At 41.8% G+C, this 21,502-nt stretch overlaps 1 protein-coding gene across 6 annotated transcripts in view; it reads right to left on the reverse strand.

Moving 5' to 3' along the window:
- The window catches only part of CTCF (CCCTC-binding factor), a 55,320-nt gene extending 36,169 nt beyond the window's left edge, over window positions 1-19,151 (reverse strand). The window contains exons 1-3 of one of the 6 annotated variants that reach the window (XM_038538596.1): window positions 18,950-19,151; window positions 13,889-14,000; window positions 12,553-12,665 (exon numbers count right to left, since the gene is read on the reverse strand). The gene's annotated coding sequence lies outside the window, so the exon portion shown is untranslated. The remainder of the gene's footprint in view (window positions 1-12,552; window positions 12,666-13,888; window positions 14,001-18,949) is intronic. The other 5 variants (XM_038538591.1, XM_038538593.1, XM_038538592.1 and 2 more) reach the window with 5 other exon arrangements.
- Between the last annotated feature and the right edge of the window lie 2,351 nt (window positions 19,152-21,502).

The raw sequence follows: 21,502 nt of genomic DNA on the forward strand, positions 1-21,502 counted from the left end.
CTCTCTCTGTGTGTGTGTCTCTCATGAATAAATAAATAAAATTAAAAAAAAAAAAAAAAAGAGTTGCATGTTCTACTGACTGAGCCAGCCAGGCACCCATCAGCTCCAAATTCTTTAGCTGCACTCTCAAAACTCTGAAGAGTTTGTCCTCATCCTTTCCACCCACCTAACCTCACCTTACAGGCATCTTCTAAACAAGTGCCTATTGTTTTGTCCCCTCCCAACTCAAGTGATCCCCTAAATCACATCTTCTCAAGTATAAACTGACTTTATGTTTGTCTGGTTTTCACTGTAGTACACTGTTCTAAGTTTGTTTTTCCCTCAAATAGTCTATTAGCTTGTTGAGAGGAATTATTATGCCTTTTAATTCCGTATCCTCTACAGCAATAAATACAAAACACTGTTACAGAAACAGTCGACAATATCAGACACTCAATATCGACATTACTATCATGTGAAACACATATAAATAGTTCCTGTCCATAACAAGAGCAGGGAATATGGAAAAACAAAATATTGTATGCTTCATCGTAGCTTAGCTGTATGATTTCCTTTATTGCTGTTTGTGCCATTTCTTGTGTGATTTCTTAAAGAAAAATAAAAAGTCCTAACAATACAATTATGGGTTAGATCTTAAAAATCCTACCAATAAAAATAAAGGCTAGAGGGATCCCTGGGTGGCGCAGTGGTTTAGCGCCTGCCTTTGGCCCAGGGCGCGATCCTGGAGACCCGGGATCGAGTCCCACGTCAGGCTCCCGGTGCATGGAGCCTGCTTCTCCCTCTGCCTGTGTCTCTGCCTCTCTCTCTCTCTCTCTGTGACTATCATAAATAAATAAAAAAAAAAAAATTAAAAAAAAAAAATAAAAAAATAAAGGCTAGAGGCACCTAGCTAGCTCAGCCAGTAGAGCATGTGACTCTTGATCTTGGGGTCGTAAGTTCAAGCCCCATGTTGTACGTGGAGCTTACTTAAAAAAAAATAAAACAAAATGCCCTGAATCATGCACTGTAGGTGCTCAATAAATATGTTCTGGATGAAAAAAAAGTTTTTTTTAAAGATTTTATTTATTCATGAGAAACAGAGAGAGAGAGAGAGAGAGACACACACACACACACACACACATAGGCAGAGGGAGAAGCAGATTCCATGCAGGGAGCCTGGCGTGGGACTCAATCCTGGGTCTCCAGGATCACGCCCTGGGCTGAAGGCAGTGCTAAACCACTGAACCACCTGGGCTGCCCGAAAAAAAAAAATTTAAATAAAGACTGACTATTCTAATTTTGAAGACAGTAAAATTTAGTAATTTATCACCTAGATTATACTGCTGTACAGCCAATATGTCAGATATTTTCCAAAGGAAATCAACCAAAATAACCTTTTACATTCAGCAATACAGAGTTTAGTCCTCTGGGGAGATCAGTTATTGTAAAATACAAATGTACTAAAAATGATAGATAGATACTGAGAATGAGATAGTAAAAAAGGATAATTTCTCGTAGTCTATTTTATAAATAAAACTACCACAACTTTTTAATATACTGTTCTTTACAAGGGATAAGTGATTGCTAAAAAACAAACAAACAAACAAAAAAACAAACCCTAACTTATTTTCTGGAGCACATTAGAAGACTATCTATACACTCTTGGCAAAAATAGTAATCCCAAGTTCCCATGATTATAAGAACACAGTATATAATACATGTAACATAAAAAATAAGTATTAATCAATTGTTTAGGTTATTAGTGAGGCTTTTGGTCAACAGCAGGCTGTTAGTTACATTTTTTGGGAGTTAAAAGTAATACCCAGGAGAGGCTGGGGTGGGGGGTGGAGGGCATTGGCGCCCCTAACCCCACATTGTTTAAGGGTCTATGGTAGTGTGACTGAGTGCTATAGCTGGGATTAACATACTTCCCACCACCTTGGCACAAATGATGGCATAGGTGGGTAAAAGAGGGCTTGAAGGAGAGGAAATGCTACATCTGGATCTTAAAAGAGGAGATGGACCCTGACAGGCAAAGTACAGTAGAGAGGAACATGCTAAAAGAGGATATGTATGGAATTAGACAAATTCTATGCAAAAAAATTCAACATAAGTGAAACGGTACTAAGCCATTTCAGATTTATTAGTGTGACCTGACTTTGGAGGTCATGCTCATGATCTGGTTTCTCACTAAGGGCAGCCTGTTTATCTCACTTATTGAACAATTTACACATGAAACAGAAGACAAAGTGTATCTGGGAGTCAACATGCTGGTGCCTCAACACTGAGTAAAAGCTGCTTCCGGGGATCCCTGGGTGGCGCAGCGGTTTGGCGCCTGCCTTTGGCCCAGGGCGCGATCCTGGAGACCCAGGATCGAATCCCACATCGGGCTCCCGGTGCATGGAGCCTGCTTCTCCCTCTGCCTGTGTCTCTGCCTCTCTCTCTCTCTCTGTGACTATCATAAATAAATAAAAATTAAAAAAAAAAAAAAAAAAAAAAAAGCTGCTTCCCAAGCACACGGTGCCCCTCTCTGCTTTCCATAACCTGAGTGACACTTTTGCTGGAATACAGGAATACAGCAACTTAATGCCTCACTTCTCCTTGTGCTCCCCAGGGTGATGATATGAGAACTAGCAGATCTCTTTGCTCTGCTCCAAGCCCATAACCCTGAAAGCAGCTCAGAGTTACACTATCTTTAGAGTAGTCCTTTAGTCTTTCATTACTGGGAATGAGCTAGGCTGGGGATCTATGGCAAGTCTGTCACCTTGAATAAATATGTCACAAAAAGGAATAAGTTACAGACACACACAATATAGAATTTATAGAACATCTAAGAGCCACATTCTACGGATTTTGAGGCAGATTCTATGTGAGCAGTTCCCAAACCTGGATGGTATCAGGATCACCTGGTGAGCTTTAAAATACATAGATCCCAGAGATTCTGATTCAGTAGGTCTAGGGTAGAAGAGATATTTTAAAAGGTTCCCAGGTAGGGATGCCTGGATGGCTCGGCAGTTTAGCGCCTGCCTTCAGCCCAGGGCCTGATCTTGGAGTCCTAGAATGGAGTCCCACATCGGGCTCCCTGCATGGAGCCTGCTTCTCCCTCTGCCTGTGTCTCTGCCTCTCTATCTCATGAATAAATAAAATCTTAAAAAAAAAAAAAATTTGTTTTGTTTAGAGAAAAATCTACAAAGTTTATCTCAAAACTAGTATGACTTCCACATATGCAATAATGGAATGTATTCCATTCCTTCCTACCCAAGAAGGAAGTCTTACTAAGTTTTACCTCTACCATCGGCCATCAACAAAATATCTCTCTACATGATATCAACAAGCTCAACACATGACACAAGGAAAAAAAGTAAAGAGAAGTGGACATATGTGACAGGAGTGAACTCCTGGTTTTGCAATGTCTCTCAGTGATCCTGTAGCCACTGCTTGAATGTTTCTATAAACCAGTACTTGCTCATGAAGGGTACTTGGCGTTACCAAGACCATTTTTATTTGGTAAATGGGGTCTCCTATAAGATCAATGTTAAATCAGAAGTCAACAGCTTAAATTCAACAATGCATACTCATACTAAAGGCACAATAATAAATGGCAATAGGAGTTCTCTGAACAAAAATCAAATAATAGTATATTTTTAACAGAGTAAGAAAGGCGCCTGGATCCTGGGGTCCTGGAATTAAGGCCCACACTGGGCTCCCTGCTCAGTGGGCAGCCTGCTTCTCCCTCACACATTGCTTGTACATGTTTGCTCTCAAATAAGTAAATAAATACATAAATCTATAAAAAAATAAAGAGAGTACGATATTCTTAGTGAATAAATAGTATAGTAGAATGAAGTACAGATAATTGCTTAAGTACTATTCAATAGAACAAAAGAAATCTAAAAACAGATAAAAGCTATACGTGTATAGGAACACATACGGAAGCTTAATGGAAGAAACAGAATGTTACTTTAAACTACATTAGATTATGAAAACAAATAATTTGTCAATTTGGTTACTCTAAAAATATGGAAACAAATATAGGAAAGGAGATATAGGCAATAGCTTACCTAAGAAACTGGGGGAAAAATTATATACTTATAAATATCTAAAAGACATGATTAGAGGAGCTAAAGACCTTGTCTGGCAAGATGCCAGAAAGAAAAAAAAAATTGTAAAATACAATTTATTACAAAGAGGTAACCATGTCACTATTATTTTATAATCTCAACATATATTCATAACAAAAAATTTTAAGTAGGAGCAGAAAGTTAAAGATACGAATAATTCAGAGACACAAGAAGTATCACAGGCAATTAGGGTATCCCCTGTTATTATAGAATGGGTACATACATACTTGTGTGAATGTAAAATACCTTGTACCTGCTTTATGATATATGATCATGAACATTCTCTGCCAGCTTTCTGTTATACCAGAGTTTATAAAAAAAATAAGAAGTAGCAGGCTGAAATAATTTACAACTTTCAATGGTCCAACTGGACAATACTAAAAATAGGTGCTAAGCAACACTGGTTTCCAATCAATGATGGTCTGTTCTTATCACAGAGAAACTACTGAAAGATTCTGAAGAAGCCCTGAATTATAATGAAAGAGGTATTTACCTCTTTGAGGTAAATTGTTGAATTTAAGCTCAAATTCTGAACACAGCTGGTACTAGATACCAAGCTTTAATATTAGTGACAGCCAGAGTCTAACAATGCATTGCATACACAGACAACCTTTAAAGTTGGTGACTATGTTAAAAAAAATTCTGATACTAAAAACCTAATGTGTGCCAGTGTGCAGGAGCAGTAACAGTGTATATAGTCTTCACACTTTTCTTCTATAGAAATACATGGATTTATATTTCTGACAAAAGAGATCAAAAAAGCTGAATATATAGCAAATAATTAGCTCCAAACCAAATGCAGCAGGACATTCTGTGAAACCTAGACTATGCAGACCCAAACGGGGAAGAACAAAAAAGGCAGAAGCACTTGCCCTACATCTATGACCTCAGGCAAATCACTCTCTTAGGTTTATTTTCTATAAAAGAGATTGCCAGATTACTTCAACTTTAATCTGGGCTTAACATCCTATACTTCTTTTTTTAGGTTAGATTATGAAGTTAGATTCATCCTTGCAGGTAAAGGAACAAGTACCCCACATCCCAGCTAAAAAAGACCGGAAATTTTAACAAGTGCATACAGCAAAGTTGTACAAAAGGATGGAACAAAAGGTAGTTCCCTAGCTTCACAGTCTACTTGTCTGTAACAAAGAATCAGGAAGAGGTCTCTACAATCTATTTAGATGAAGATGGCTAATGCACATCACTCTACCAACTGTCATTTACATCTGAAGTCCAGGAAATTTTAGAGGGGGGTAGGGACAGAGGGAAAGGGAAAGAATCTCAGGCAGGTTCCACCTCAGCATGTAGCTCCAGGCAAGGCTTGATCTCAGGACCCTGAGATCATGACCTGAGCTGAAATCAAGAGTTAGACACAACCAACTGAGCTACCGAGGAACCTTGGAAGCCCAAGTAATCTAATAAGAAATCTCTGTGTCAGTCAGAAACACCATAAACATTAGGTACAATCTACCAGATTGGCTGTTTCCTCCCTCCATTAGGTTATGTTTTAAACTAGAAAGGCTGCTCAAAGTCAAGGTATAATCACTGTATAACCCTGCATACTCCCCCTACACACAGAACATCAAGACATTTGCTCTTAAAAACCCTCATCAAGGGCAGCCCTGATGGCCCAGTGGTTTGACACCACCTTCAGCCCAGGGCGTGATCCTGGAGACCTGGAATCGAGTCCCGAGTCGGGCTCCCTGCATGGAACCTGCGTCTCCCTCTACCTGTCTCTGCCTCTCTCTCTCTCTCTCTCTGTCTATCTTGAATAAATAAATAAAATCTTAAAAAAAAAAAAAAAAAAAAAAAAAAAAACAACAAACCCTCATCAGGGCAGCCTTGGTGGCTCAGCGGTTTAGTGCCGCCTTCAACCCAGGGAGTGATCCCAGGGACCCAGGATCGAATCCCACACTGGGCTCCCTGCATGGAGCCTGCTTCTCCCTCTGCCTGTGTCTCTGCCTCTCTCGAATAAATAAATAAAATCTTAAAAAAAAAAAAAAAACCCTCATCAATCTACAACATTTTAGGACTCTTATTTGCCACCCTTCTTGTTGGGGAGGCATCTACCCTCCTTCAAAATAAGAAACAGAGGATTTAATTTTAGTGTGAAAAATGCTTAAAGCCATAACTATATACTTGATAGGATAATCTACTTAGCCATTAGCTAAGATGCAGACGTATCTGAAAGTCATTAAATCATCAAATATCTACTACTGAGAACAGTCAAGAATAAAATCAAAATAAAAGGACTCTGGGAAAAAAAAAAAAAAAAAAAAAAAAAAAAGGACTCTGGGGACACCTAGATGGCTCAGTGGTTAAGCTGTGCTTTCAGCTCAGGGCGTGATCCTGGGGTTCAGGGATCGAGTCCACATCAGGCTTCCTAAGGGGATCCTGCTTCTCCCTCTGCCTATGTCTGTCTCTTATGAATAAATACATAAAATCCTTAAAAAGAAAAAAAGGACTATGAATAGCTATTATCACACCTCAAAATCTGTGCACTCAAATGTACAATTAACTTGGCTCTTACTCAAAGTCCATCTACTTTTATATTAGAAATAATTCAAACAGTGGGGAAGAGGAGAGATGAAGTATTAGAGGCAAAATGCTAGGGCCAAAACCAAGAGACTTATCCCCAAAGGAACAGGTTAGAAAACTTAACCAGCAATAAAGAAGTACATTCTTAGTAATTTGAAATAACGTAAAGTATCTAATGGGGGAAAATGTTCATAACATATAACATGAAGGAAGCTTACAAAAGAGAATGCAGGGGATCCCCGGGTGGCGCAGCGGTTTAGCGCCTGCCTTTGGCCCAGGGCGCGATCCTGGAGACCCAGGATCAAATCCCATGTCGGGCTCCCGGTGCATGGAGCCTGCTTCTCCCTCTGCCTGTGTCTCTGCCTCTCTCTCTCTCTGTGACTATCATAAATAAATTAAAAAACAAAAACAAAAAACAAATAGCATTTCTAGCGAGATTCCCTATCTTAAGTCAGGCAGGTATGACATCTTGCCTGGACCGATGCAACGGCCTTGGTCAAACTAGTTTCCCTGCTTTCTCTCTTTGCTTCCTTACCATCCATTTTTCACACAATGGACACAGATTTTTAAAATGGTAATTTATTATCAGGAAGGAGATTTCAATTCTGAAACCTCCCAAGTGAAAACTTATAAGCTGAAGTCTAATAAACTCTTAAACCTAGACTACAGGGTCCTTTAAGGCCCTATCAGCAGATCTGCATCCAGCCTCACACACTCTGCTCTAATCATACTAAACTGCTTTCAGTAGCCAGAACATTCTGGGCTCTCTCCTCTTGCCTCTGGGCCTTTGTATATGCTATTCCCTCTTCTAGGAATATTCAAGCAATTAAATTTATATGAAGTCATCCTATAAATACACTAGTACAAGTGCACAAAGAGGTGTATGCAAGGATATCTACTAGAACTTCTTTGTCTAACAGCAAAACTGAAAACAACTTAAATGCCCAGGACTATGTGCATTGTATGATACCATCTGTTTTTTTATTTTTTTATTTTTTTTATTTTTTTTTAATTATTATTATTTTTTATTTTTTTATTTTTTTATTTTTTTCATTTTATTTAGGATAGTCACAGAGAGAGAGAGAGAGAGAGGCAGAGACACAGGCAGAGGGAGAAGCAGGCTCCGTGCACCGGGAGCCCGACGTGGGATTCGATCCCGGGTCTCCGGGATCGCGCCCTGGGCCAAAGGCAGGCGCCAAACCGCTGCGCCACCCAGGGATCCCCCATCTGTTTTTTTAAAAAGGATACACACACACATGCTTATGCATGCATATGATTTTCTCCAGAAGGATATATGAAAAGCTGTAATATTTATTACCTCCGAGGAAGAAAACTGAGGGATCAGGGGTAGAAAAAAGTTATTACTTTTCACTGCACATTTTGTACTATTTGAAACATTCACCCCCATGTGTTTTTATTTAATGTGGTAGTTACAAAATACTTGTATAGCACAATTACATTCTTCCTTTAATACTATTATATGGGGGTGCCTTGGTGGCTCAGTCAGTTAAGCAACCAATTCTTGATTTTGACTAGGTCATGATCTTAGAGTCATGAGATTGAGCCCTGCATTGGGCTCTGCACTGGGTATGGAGCCTGCTTGAGATTCTCTCTCCCTCTGCCCCCACCTTCTCTAGGAAAAACAAAAAACATAAAACTACTATAATGTACATGCCCATTTACAAAAGTGCAGGGGAAAAACTCAAAAGGGAACACATCAAACTATTAATAGTGTTTATCTCTGTAGAAACAAAATAAAAGGGCAGCCTGGATGGCTCAGAGGTTTAGCATCACCTTTGGCCCACAGCGTGTTCCTGGAGACCTGGAATCGAGTCCCACATCGGGCTCCCTGCATGGAGCCTGCTTCTCCCTCTGCCTGTGTCTGTCTCTCTCCCTCTCTCTCTCTCCTCCCCCACCCCGTGTCTCTAATGAATAAATAAAATCTTAAAAAAAAAAAAAAGAGTTCTTTGGATTTTAGTTCTACAAATATTAGACTTTCCAAAGAAAGAAACTAAACATTACTCAGGTGATACAAAAAAGGTTTAAGACCAAATCTAAGTGAGGAAGGTTCTAAGAATTGCCTCTGTAACCTCAATTCCTTCTAATACTTGGGCAGATAGGTGGCTACTAGTACTCTCCCTCCTGCCTCCTGCCTCCTCCTCATGCTTGCACTTCTGCAACAATGTTCTGGCAAGGCTTCAAATCCACTCAAGAAGTCTAGACTTTATTGCCAGCGTAAACAAGACAAAAACTTTTATTATTTCATTATATTTATCAGAACACTTTAGTACTAATTCTTACTATACTGGATTCCTTTTCCCTTTAAAAATTATATAATACAGGGCACCCCGGGTGGCTCAGTGGTTTAGCCCTGCCTTCAGCTCAGGGCATGACCCTGGAGACCTGGCATCGAGTCCCACATCGGGCTCCTTGCATGGAGCCTGCTTCTCCCTCTGCCTGTGTCTCTCATGAATAAATAAATAAAATCTTAAAAAATAAAAAATAAAAATTATATAATACATGTATAGGAGAAAACCCAGATAAACCAAAAACATAAATCTATAGGTTTGTATAAACAAACTTTCTGGTTTATATCCATGGTCCCCTCCCTATATACATACACATATTTGTGCATACTATTTGATAATCTACTTTATGTAGTATGTCTCAAATCTCTCCCTTTCAATATACTACTATACATAACACAATGGTTGCATGACATTTTATTTTATAGATATTCTTAATTTTTAAAAAGATATTCATAATTTAATCACTTCCCCACCGTTGAATATGGTCATTCCCAAATTTTGGCAATGCTACTTTATTTATTTTCTTTTTTTCTTTTTTTAATGCTACTTTATTTAAAAACAAAAACTAAACAAAACAATTAACGGCAGCCCAGGTGGCTCAGCGGTTTAGTGCCACCTTCAGCCCAGGGTGTGATCCTGAAGACCTGGGATCGAGTCCTACATCGGGCTTCCTGTACGGAGCCTGTTTCTCCCTCTGCCTGTGCCTCTGCCTCTCTCTCTGTCTCTCTCATGAATAAATAAGGAACATCTTTATGGGCAGCCCAGGTGGCTCGGCAGTTTAGTGCTGCTTTTGAGCCTAGGGTGTGATACTGAAGACCCGGGATCGAGTACCATGTTGGGCTCTCTGCCTGGAGCCTGTTTCTCCCTATGTCTGTGCCCCCACCCCCCCGTCTCCATGAATAAATAAATAAAATCTTTAAAAAAAACTCTTAAAAAAAAAAAAAGAATAAAATCTTTAAAAAGAAAAAGGAAAAGGGACGCCTGGGTGGCTCAGCGGTTGAGTGTCTTCCTTCTACCTAAGGCATAATCCCAATGTTCTGGAATTGAGTCCTACATTGGGCTCCCTGTGAGGAGCAAGCTTCTCCCTCTGCCTCTGCCTCTCTCTCCCCTCTGGGTCTCTCACGAATAAACAAATAAAATCTTAAAAAAAAAAAAGAAGAAGAAGAAGAAAGAGAATCTATTTGCACTACAAGATGTTATACAACTATAGAAAACCAGGAAAAGGAATCCCTGGGTGGCTCAGCGGTTTGGCACCTGCCTTCGGCCCAGGGTGTGATCCTGGAGTCCTGGGATGGAGTCTTGCGTCAGGCTCCCTGCATGGGATGGGGCCTGCTTCTCCCTCTGCCTGGGTCTCTACCTCTCTCTCTCTCCCTCTGTATCTCTCATGAATAAATAAATAAATAAAATCTTTTTTAAAAAAAGAAAAAAAAAAAAAAAACAGAAAAGTTACCCTAGATCCAACCACCCTTGCACTGTTAGTTTATTATATTTTGACCAGTTTTTTGATGTCTGTTTGGTCTTTTTCCTAGGCATTCATTCAATTACTTACTAGGTTTCTGCTATGTGCCAGGTTTTGGTTTTTTTTCTTTGCTTTTATTCCATAACAATTTTTTTCTACTGTATTTAAAAAAATAAATTTCTTAAGCATTTTGCTAGTTAACAGTATTCCCAATCAGTTTCTTTTTGTGGTTGTCAAAAATTGCTCCCAAAACAGTGTGGCTCTGTTTCCTTATCCATTTCTCTACTGATCAACAGGTTTTTTTTTTTTTTTTTTTTTTTAAAGATTTTATTTATTCATTCAGAGAGAGAGAGGGAGAGACACAGGCAGAGGGAGAAGCAGGCTTCATGCAGGGAGCCTGATGTGGGACTCGGTCCCAGGACTCTAGGATCACGCCCTGGGCCGAAGGCAGGGGCTAAACTGCTGAGCCACCCAGGGATCCCCTGATCAACAGGTTTTGATTAATAGAATTTTCTCATCCATATTACTTCATTCACCTAACTTCTGTACAGTCTAATTGTCATCACTGTAGCTTAATGCAAAATATATACAATGACCAACTATTCTAAAGATCATAATTTTACTTCTACACAGCACATTGTAGTTACAGACATAAATACATGTTTATATACATATACACAAATATATAAATATATATACATATTCCCCCTTAACCATACTTCATTTAACTGCCATAAGCCTGTAACAAGGTAAATATGTCATTTTACCAATGAGAAAAGGCACAAGGAAGTAACCCCTAATGGACTTGCCCAAAGCTATGTAGCTATTAAAAAACACTGACTAAACCTTGGTGCCCTAGTAGGATTAAAATCCAATTGTATGCTTTTGAATTTCCTCATACACCTACATCAGGGTTTCTCCTCCAGAAAGCCTTTCGCAACATCTCTCACCAACCCCTGTAACTATTCTCCCTGAATCCCACACTTTTATGAGAGCACAAGCAACACTTATTTACTGATCTCTTGCCCCATACTCAAGACCTTGAGGAAAACCATCTTTTTCTTATTCATCTTCGAATCCCTTAGTATCTAATGCAACCAATTAGTAGACACAAAGTAGAAGGGCAAGGGTTCAAAAAATATAATGAACACCTTATAAGTGTTCAATAAATACTATAAATATTTAGAGCACATCTAAACATCCGGGTTGATTCAATTCAAATACATTTCAGAGAAAGTCATGCTCATATCTAGAACAAACTAGGTTCAAATATAAAACTTATATTCAAAGAACAGATATTATCAATAATAGGAAATATAATTCTTATGTGCCACTTATATTAAGAGCAATACACTAATAACACTTAGTAAATTTAAAACACACAGAACAGTTTAGATGTTTCTGAGTAACTATCTTAGGAGTCACAAGGTCTACAATTTAAGACTTAGCCACTTTTTTTTTTAGCCACTTTATTATAACTTTGACTACTTAACAACTTGAATGGGTGGGTAACAAAATCAGTATAAATTGTTAATTATGATGAAGTTAATGTGATACTTGTTTTCAAAATTCTGTTTTACAGAATTTACAATTTTAGACCTGATTTTGCTCATTGCTTTAAAAATTCTAATTCTTGGGATGCCTGGGTGGCTCAGTGGTTGGTCTGCCTTTGGCTCAGGGTGTGATCTTGGTCTCTCATGAATAAAATAAATAAAGTCTTTAAAAGAAAAAAATAATTCTAATTCTTAGGTCATTGGAATGGTCTTAATGACAGTATTTCTGACTTGGTCCAGCCATCTAGAACTGCCTACCAATATGTACAGAGCTCTTGTGCATGCTGGGCATGTGCAGGAACGTGCATCCAAGCTAACAAGCACCATTTAATACAATTTAACAACCATATCCCACAGTAGGATACTACAGGGAACAAAGTAAAGAGCTGAAAGATAGAGCTGTTCTATATCTCAAAAGTATTGCTTCTTGAATGCTTTCACTATAGTACCTATACAAAGAGCAATTCTTAATCCCAGGCATTCATGACTCACTTTGTTGAAAACCTGTGTTATCTTAGACAGTCATACGTGGTTCCCATTCTGATCCTAAAAATATGTATTTGTTTTAATGTAAAAATTTAAAAATTACTTACCAGTCAAATTACTTAACTCACCGCCCCCTCAATGAGCACAATTGAAGCTCCAAGAAGATGGATCATGTTTATCTTGTGGCTTCAAGTACCCCGGAATCATACCACTTTGTACCCTAAGGGTATTCATATCCCAGTTTGAGAAACAGGGATCTAAACAATTAAATAGCCATAACACTTAAAAGTGACCAACATGTTCCTACAACCCCATTCCCCAAACTCTTACGGCTAGTTTTCCCCAACAGCTTTTCAAATTAGTATTGTTTTTCTTTTCAGCAGCTCATTAATATATACTGTGTCAACACTCCTAAAAAAAACCTGCAGGGTACAAATTATTTCTGGAGTGACAGAACACTAGCACACAGACCTTGCCATTCCCATCTATCAATGTACCAAGCTGCCCATGGAAAATAGAGATGTGAAGAATAGTAGAGCTTTCACTCCTGTTTCCTTCCTCCTCTCTATTTGCTCCAGGCACAGCTTGTAAGAAAAATCTTAGTAGTTGTCATTTAGATGATTCCTTCACATAAGCTTATCTAATGCCAGCATTTGTAATTCCCACCTTTCCCTTTTGCCATTACACAAGTAAAATTAAGCCATTTTCATATTTTAAAAAATTTTCACATTTTCATGTGCTTTCTCTTAGGCTAAGAGGTAATTTTCCTACCTAGAACCCTACATTGCTTGTTGATGAGATTCCAAATCCTAGTAGATTTCAACATTTATAAGGTCTATTTCAAGTTCCCTATGATGTCCAATATATTTTATAACAAATCATAGGCTACAGTAAATTTTAAGTGACTCTTTAAAATGTTTTTTAAAAATTATTGATAATGATGCAAAAATGGGTCAGCAGCTAGGCTAACTCTTATTGACGAAGACAACTTTTATCTCAGATCCATTTCCCCAAGAATATGGTTCCAACAAAATTTCAAATCACCACAGACTGTGGACTTCATTTGCCAATAGTCAGAATACACATTTCAAAGGTTTCTGCAGAAAAACAACCATTTCCTGGAGGTCCTTCTATGTACACACTCAGAATGGTACTTAATGCTTACAAACATTCTCATTGACTTGGGAGAACAGCCTCTGTAATTGTTGTGCTGTTCTCTCACAAATGGTGACCACAGGAATAGAAAGGTTAAGTAACTTGCTCAGTGTCACCCAGCTAATATATGGTAGTGGACTTCCAAACGAAGGACTCAGACTATAAAACCTATATTCCCTCAATTACCCACCGTCCTGGATCTCCTATACCTAAGAACAAAATAGCAAATCCTTCCACCCTAGAAAGGATTTACTACTCCCATTTTCAAGAAATGGAAAGAGCATTTACCTCTCCGTGACTGCAAAGTCAGTTTGAGGAGGGAAAACAGAACTCTCAAGCCCCTGGTTAGCAATCTGTCCACTAGTGCATCTTGTTCTTTGGCTCCAGATCTGCAATCATTCTAAAACAGAAATACAAATAATTTTATGAACATTAAATATGCATAAATGCATACATAATATGAAAAGCAAAATGAGGGCAAGATGAAAATGGAAAAAATTGGTTAAGAAACAATATATTAAAAAAAGCAAACAAAAAAAATAAACATTATGTTTTAATACGTCACATTACTAAACAAAGCATTCCATAAATTCTATCAAGCCAATAATAAAACACTTATTTTTTTCGACATTTGCTTAATATATAAATGACTAAAGATCTGTAATTATCAAAACCGTACCCATGTGGGGTCCTGGCTGGCTCACTTTGTAGAGCATGTGACTTTTTTTTTTTTTTAAGATTTTATTTATTTGAGGATCCCTGGGTGGCTCAGAGGTTTAGCACCTGCCTTTGGCCCAGGGGGGTGATCCTGGAGTCCCAAGATCAAGTCCCACATCAGGCTCCTTGCGTGGAGCCTGCTTCTTCCTCTGCCTATGTCTCTGCCCCCCAACCCCCCGTCTCTGTCTCTAGTGAGTAAATAAATAAAATCTTTAAATAAATAAATAAATAAATAAATAAATAAATAAATAAATAAATAAATAAATAAATTTTATTCACGAGAGACACAGAGACACAGGAAGAGGGAGAAGCAGGCTCCATGCCAGAAGCCTAATGTGGGACTCAATCTTAGGACTCCAGGATCACATCTGAGCCAAGGCAGACACTCAACCTCAACCGCTGAACCACTCAGGCATCCCAAGCATGTGACTCTTGATCTCAGGGTTGTAGGTTGGAGCCCCAAGTTGGGCACAGAGAGAAATTAAAAAAAAAAAAAAAAAAAGTCTTAGGAACACCTGGGTAGCTTAGTGGTTGAGCGTCTGCCTTAGGCTCAGGGTATGATTCCCGAGGTCTTAGGATGGGAGTCCTGCATCGAGTTCGCCACAGGGAGCCTGCTTCTCCCTCTGCCTGTGTCTGCCTCTCTCCCTGTCTCGCATGAATAAATAAAATCTTAAAATTAAAAAAAATCTTAAAAAGAAAAAACCATTATGATCCTGCAAACAAATAATGGCACATGTATATATATTCAAACTAACAAAAATTAATTTTTTAAAAAGACTTTATTTATTTATTCATGAGAGACAGAGAGAGAGGCAGAGACACAACACAGGCAGAGGGAGAAGCAGGCTCCCTGCAAGGAGCCGGATCCGGGACTCGATCCCAGATCCTGGGATCACGCCCTGAGCCGAAGGCAGAAGCTCAACTGCTGAGCCACCCAGGTGTCCCCCCAAATTAATTCTTATAGATATAATAATAGTTCTTTAGCATATACTTCCTTATCTTCAGCAAGTAGTAGCTTTACTGATTAAGTTAGTTTACATGAGACTGTATTTTTCAGTTTAATAACCATGGAGAGAGCTTTCATTGACTTGAAATTCCTAGAAGCACAGCAATGAAATACTTTGTTAGCTAACAATTTTCTCCCTAAATTACAAATAAATGAACTGTCAAGCTCAAGCTTCAGACAACAGTAGAGTGGAACTTACTTCCAAAGGGGGAAAGAAAAACTCCCAAGTGAAATGAAAGTGCTAAATTTGAATTAAGAGTTTTCAAAGAATTTGACATATAAGGTACAACTACAAGAGAATCCATCTCATAATTAATTAAAGCTCATAAAACCAAGCTAATACTTTATTAGATGAAGCTAAAAAAAAATCTTCTCTGCTGAGAGGCAATTTACAACCTGAACTGATTAGTAATACCTAGTCCAAGAAACCCTTTTGTATTGGAGTCCATATATTGTTACTAGCATGTCTCAAAAGAGGATGAGATTTTATATACCTCAACATTCTAAGAATGAGTAAAAACAACGATCAAGTATGGGAAAGTTGCTATTCTTGGTGTATGTAACAGCAGTCTATACACAACGTCCCATCTTTGAACTCAAATACTTATCACTAAGAAAACACACAGAGATACTGCCAGGAAGATTTGAAGATAATGACTAAAATTTAGGGATGTTTAGAAAAAAATAATATGGCATGCCAAATCTACACATGCAATTGTGAATCAGGGTCTTCAAGGCTATACATTACTTGCCATTACTGTTCTTTTCAAACCTGTATGCTCTTTCTCAAAGTATTAAATTATGACAAATTTTAGTTGTTTGAAGAGGGACCTAATTTCTAGCAAAAGAGCTTGAAGTCATCTGGGACCAAGATAGGTAAATAAGGTAGATAGATAATCAATTAAACTTCTGGTTTAAAAAATGAAATGGAAGCTATAAAGTAGATGAAGGGGAGTGAAGCGGATTCCAGCAGCATCCCTAAAGAAAAAAAAAAAAAAGTCTCTAGAGGTGACTTTTTGTCAGAAGGCACCACTGTGCAAGGCTCTGCCCAGGACTCTATAGTCAGCCACAAGTGGCCTCTGAACTTCCAAAGAACTCCCTAAGCCACCCAAAGATGTCCCTCATCTTGTGTGTCATTTAAAGCAAAATCCAAAAGCGCTTGCAATTGGAATGTATCTTAAGAATGACTTTTACAACTTCTAAATTTTCTTACTTTGGTTAAATAGACCCCCTAAGGATGACTTTTACAATTCCTATTAAATAAGCAGTATTTTCCTAAGTGGGCAAACATTCCTGTTGTAATCTTCCTCTGTTACTGACTTAAGTAATAAGTTCCTTTGGGTAACCTCATATCCTCAATTTATTCTCTGTAGATTTCATCTTCCAATAAAAATAAAGTATGAATCCTAGCATACAGAAAACCTCAAAGTATAGCAACTCTGTGGACAAAGTCTATACCATTAAAAAAGCATAAATGATATGGAAGACCAAGAAGCTGATGACTTGTATAGGGCAGAACTGAATAAAGAAACAAAACATGGCCTGTGGAACACAAAAATAACCAGGGAAAACAATTACTCCTGAATCAATTACAGAACTTCTAGATTTTAATTTTTAACCCATACGGAGCTTATTTTTATAAGTAAAACAGACTACCTGCCATCCACAATATTAGAAGGAAAATAAAAAAAATCTCAAGAATGCAAAGAATTACACAAATGGACTTACGACAATTAAGCATGGTTCTATTCCAAAACCTGACAATCAACACTACTGCATTTGTTAGTGCAATTTTAGTTTTACTGTAGAGGAGGGAGAGAAGGAACATTTTTTGTAAGGTTCAAAAAAGGGATGCTGAAAGACTCTCCTATAGATATTCCTGCAAAATCCTACAGATTGAGATTACACACAGCAGATGCAACAACTTTGCTTAGCACCAGCCTGTTTTAATTTCCTCATAAGCTTAACATAGCTTATCATAAAAAAAAAGAAGTTAATCAAGATCTTCCTCTCTCCAAAGCACCCCCAGTTGATGCAGCAACGGCTGCACGATACTATATTAAAGTACTAGAGTATCTGAGGAAAATAAAGAGAGAAAACTATGGCAATTCAACAGGAAGCTTTTTAACGATTCAAGAAAACAGTTAAGGACAATAAATTTAATATACATGCCCCGTTTTAACTTCTTTTGCCGCCTATAGGGGACGTAGATTTTTAACTTTCCTAGTTGATTTAAACTCAAAGCATGAAGACTACGTCCGTATGCGAATGTTTACTTAATGCTCAACTCTGGGCTACAGGAAGTCAGCTACTAAAGAGTAGTTACATTAGGCGTAGATATTTATAAACCAACTGCAGCTAGTGACCCAGGATTCAATTACAACATCAACCCTCATATTTCAGCGTATGGGCAAATTACCAGTGGAGTCAAGAATAAATTCATTCTGCCCTACTGGCGCTTTAGATCGGGTTGCACAATTCCGGGGCAGAATTGCCTTCGCCTAGCTCTAAAGCATCAGGTACTAAATACTGTACTAAGTTAGCGTCAGGACATTTTAACGCGGGAGGGAAACTCAAGGATCGCCTGAACCAACTGAGCCAGCCCATAATCCCGAATTCAGGAATTTGTCACGTCACTTGACCTCAGAATGAAATTAAATTTTGATCCCTTTGAGATCTCTTAACGCACAAAGTCAGGCTATCACTACGAGTGGTGTCCCGACCGCGACTGTAGAAAAACTAGTTGGTGCGGAACTCGAGTCTCTTCCGCCCACCATGGGGGGCCGCACCGGTCAGGTCCAGCGAGGAGCCGGGGCGCGAGTTTGGGGGCGCAGCCCGGCCCGGCGGGGGCGGCGAGCGCGCGTCCCCCCGCCCGCTCAGGCAGCGTCGAGGCGCGAGCAGCTCAGCCAGCCTTGCAGAGGGAGCTCTCGGCAGCTCTGGGGTCCCTCTGCTCGCAGCCGCAGCAGCGCCGCCTGCGCCACTCGGCGGAGACGGAGACCAGCGGCGGCGGCGCGCGGACCGGGAGCGACCGCCGAGCAGCCGGGCGGCAGCGGTACGCTCGCAGAGCGGCCGGGTAGGTTCCGGGGACCGGGCAGGCTGGAGGAGGGGCAGCCCGAGAGGCGTCGGCCAAGGCCCGACACCCATACTACACCGAAACCGGACCGCGCGCGCGGCGGCAGTGGGTCGGGACCCCGGAGCAAGGCGCGGGAGTCGGGACGCAGGGATCGCCTTTCGGCTGAGGCCACCCGCCGCGGGAGGGGCGGAGGGCAGAGGGCGGGCCACGGCCGGGCAATCAGCCGGGCCAAGAGCCGGCCTCGAGGGCAGAGACAAAGGAAGGAAAATGGAGTCGCCGGCGCGCGGGCCTCTGTTGCCGCCGCTGCCGCCGGAGGCCTAGCGCGCCGCCAGGAGGGAGGCCTAGCGGGCGGGTGTTGGCGCGGGGGGGGGCGGCCGGGCCGCGGCGGCGACGGGCAATGGCGGCGGCCGCGCCGCAGCAGGGACGGTAGAGGGAGACAAACACCCCCCGGCGGCGGCGCTGGCGCCGGGCTGCAGCCAGCGCCGACCGGAGCGGCCCCATCGTGACACCTAGAGGCGGCCCGCGAAACCTCCTCCACCCCGGGCCCCCTTACCTCCGCGCCACACCCCCTGCAGCGCCCGCTCCGCCGCCGCTCCACCGCTCCGGCCACCCGGCGTCCCCGGCCAGCTCCGCGCACCCGCACCGGCTACCGCCACCGCCGCTGCCGCCAAAGAAGCAGCTCCGCGCACGGTTTAATCGCTCCACAGGCTCGGACACAAAATGGCGGCGGCGCGGTGCAGTGCGCCTGCGTCGGCGCTGCCGGGGCCGCGGGTGCTGATAAGGGAAGGGACGGGTGGGGGGGCAGGCCGGGCGACGAGTGGAGGGCGGGGGAGGAAAGGTGAGGGGAGGGGTTGGCGCAGGGCAGCATGGGAGGCGGCCCCGGGCGCCAACTTTCAAAAGCGGGCGCGATGGCGTCACGGGGCGCGCCGCGAGTCGCGTCACGCCGCACGCGCCCTCCCGCGCCCTCGCCCGGTCGCGCGTGGGCTCTGCGGGCGCCGCGACGTCCGGGCTCCCGCTGGGTGGGGCTTCCTGGGCGGAGGCCGCTGCCTCTGGGCGGCGCAGGATCCCTGGCTCGTCTGACCTGGTTCCCTAGCCGCAGTCTCCCTCCCTGAACGCGTAAAGGGGGGGTTAGGGGTGGGAGGGAGAGTGTTTGGAGGAAGCGCGCGCGGGGCGAGCCGGTGGGGTTGAGGCGGTTCTTGGGCCGGGCCCCGCCCAAGTCTCCGCCCTAGCTGGGCCGGACCCTCCTTCCCGGCGCCCCACCGCAGCCCGCCACCGCGTAAGGCGGGACTGGTCCCCGTGCACTCCCAGCTCCTGCGAGCGAGGGCTGGCCTTGCCCAGCGGCTAAAATTTAAGGGATCTTTCCGCCTCCTAAAGCCGGGTGCAAGGGAAGAGGGCATGGGCTTCCCCTTGGTGTCACCAGGCTGCTTGAGCAAGAGAGGCCGACGGAAGACCAGACTTGATGCTTTTACACGACCATAGCAATCTTTTGCCAAAAGAACTTTACGATTCGGCTTGATACAATACTGTATTTTAAAAGTACATTTCTTGTCTGTACTGGAGAGCTGAGTTCTCAGTGGGCGGCGCCCTTCAGCCGCTCACAGTGCGGTCATCCCTCCCCCTCCCCAGGATGCACCTGCGGATTCCACCCAACCTGCGATGAAGCTCACCGACCGCAGACTGGAAGATGTTCTGACGACCCAGGGAGGAGAGCCTTTGGTACCTTGGCAATCTGACTCAGGACTGTGTTCTGAACTGTACCTTAGATGTCACGAATAACAAACAGACCTAGCATCAAGGAGACCCCTTCTCCATTCAGCTCCTTGTTCCATTATGAGAATGCCAGCCCAATATTGACAGATTTTCTGGGGGTTTTGTTGAAAAGGGGAATCCGAAATCTAGATTTTTGTAATTAAAATTTTTGGGTGTTCAGGTGTTAGCAACTAAGTCATGTTTTTAAACTGCATGAGCTGATTAGACCAGATGTGTGGGCTGTCATTTGGAGGAAAGAGTAAAGAGAAGTTCAAGGCCAGACTCTAGACACTCCAGCATTTAGAAATAGGATAATGGAGAAGGAATCTGAAAGGAGGCAGTCAGGAAGGCAGAAAGAAATCCACAAGAATGGGCTCCTGGGTGGCTCAGTGGTTGAGCATCTGCCTTTGGCTCAGGTCGTGATCCCAGGGTCCTGGGATCAAGTCCCAAATTGGGCTTCCCGTAGGGAGCTTGCTTCTCCCTCTGCCTATGTCTGTGCCTCTCTTTGTGTGTCTTTCATGAATAGATAAAAGATTTTTAAGATCCACAAGAATGTTAAATTTGGAATCCCAGGGCAGAGAAGGTTTCCAGGAGGGGGGAGGGGTCAGTTGTGTCTAGGCTGCTGAGAGGTCAACTCGGGTCAGAGATACGCTGTTGGATTGGTCACCTTGGTATTCAATGGAGAATATCATTGGTGAATTTGGCTTGATTCATGTTGGTAGATCAAGAGATGTGGACCTCACTAGAATGGGTTGAGAATGATTGGAAAAGTAAGGAAATAGAGACAGCACACATAGGCAACATGAGAAGTTTTGCCGTGAGGAGAGCAAAGAAATTTAGGGAGAACTGTGGAACGATATTGGATCAGTGAGGAGATGCTTTAAAACATAGGGTTCCAAATATAATAATAATACATAAATAAATAAATAAATAAATAAAAAGAAAACATAGGGTTCCAGAGATGCCTAGGTGGCTCAGCAGTTGAGCGTCTGCCTTCGCTCAGGGCGTGATCCCGGGGTTCTGGGATAAAGTCCCACATCAGGCTCCCTGCAGGGAGCCTGCTTCTCCCTCTGCCTATATCTCTGCCTCTGTGTGTGTGTCTCTCTCTGTGTCTCTCGCAATAAATTGATAAAATCTTTTTAAAAAAAAATAAAACGTTGGGTTCTGGAGCATGTTTATGTGCCATTGGGAGTGATACAGGGGAGAGAAGTCTTGCCTGACCTATACAGGAGTAAAATCCATGAAAGGATATAAGAAAACCGGGAGCGTTGATCTTGGATAGAAATAGCATGCTTCTACTGTGATAATTAGGATAACATTTTAAAAAAGATTTTATTTATTTATTCATGAGAAACAG

Source organism: Canis lupus, chromosome 5 (genome assembly GCF_011100685.1).
Source record: "Canis lupus familiaris isolate Mischka breed German Shepherd chromosome 5, alternate assembly UU_Cfam_GSD_1.0, whole genome shotgun sequence".
Classification (NCBI taxonomy): Eukaryota; Metazoa; Chordata; class Mammalia; order Carnivora; family Canidae; genus Canis; species Canis lupus.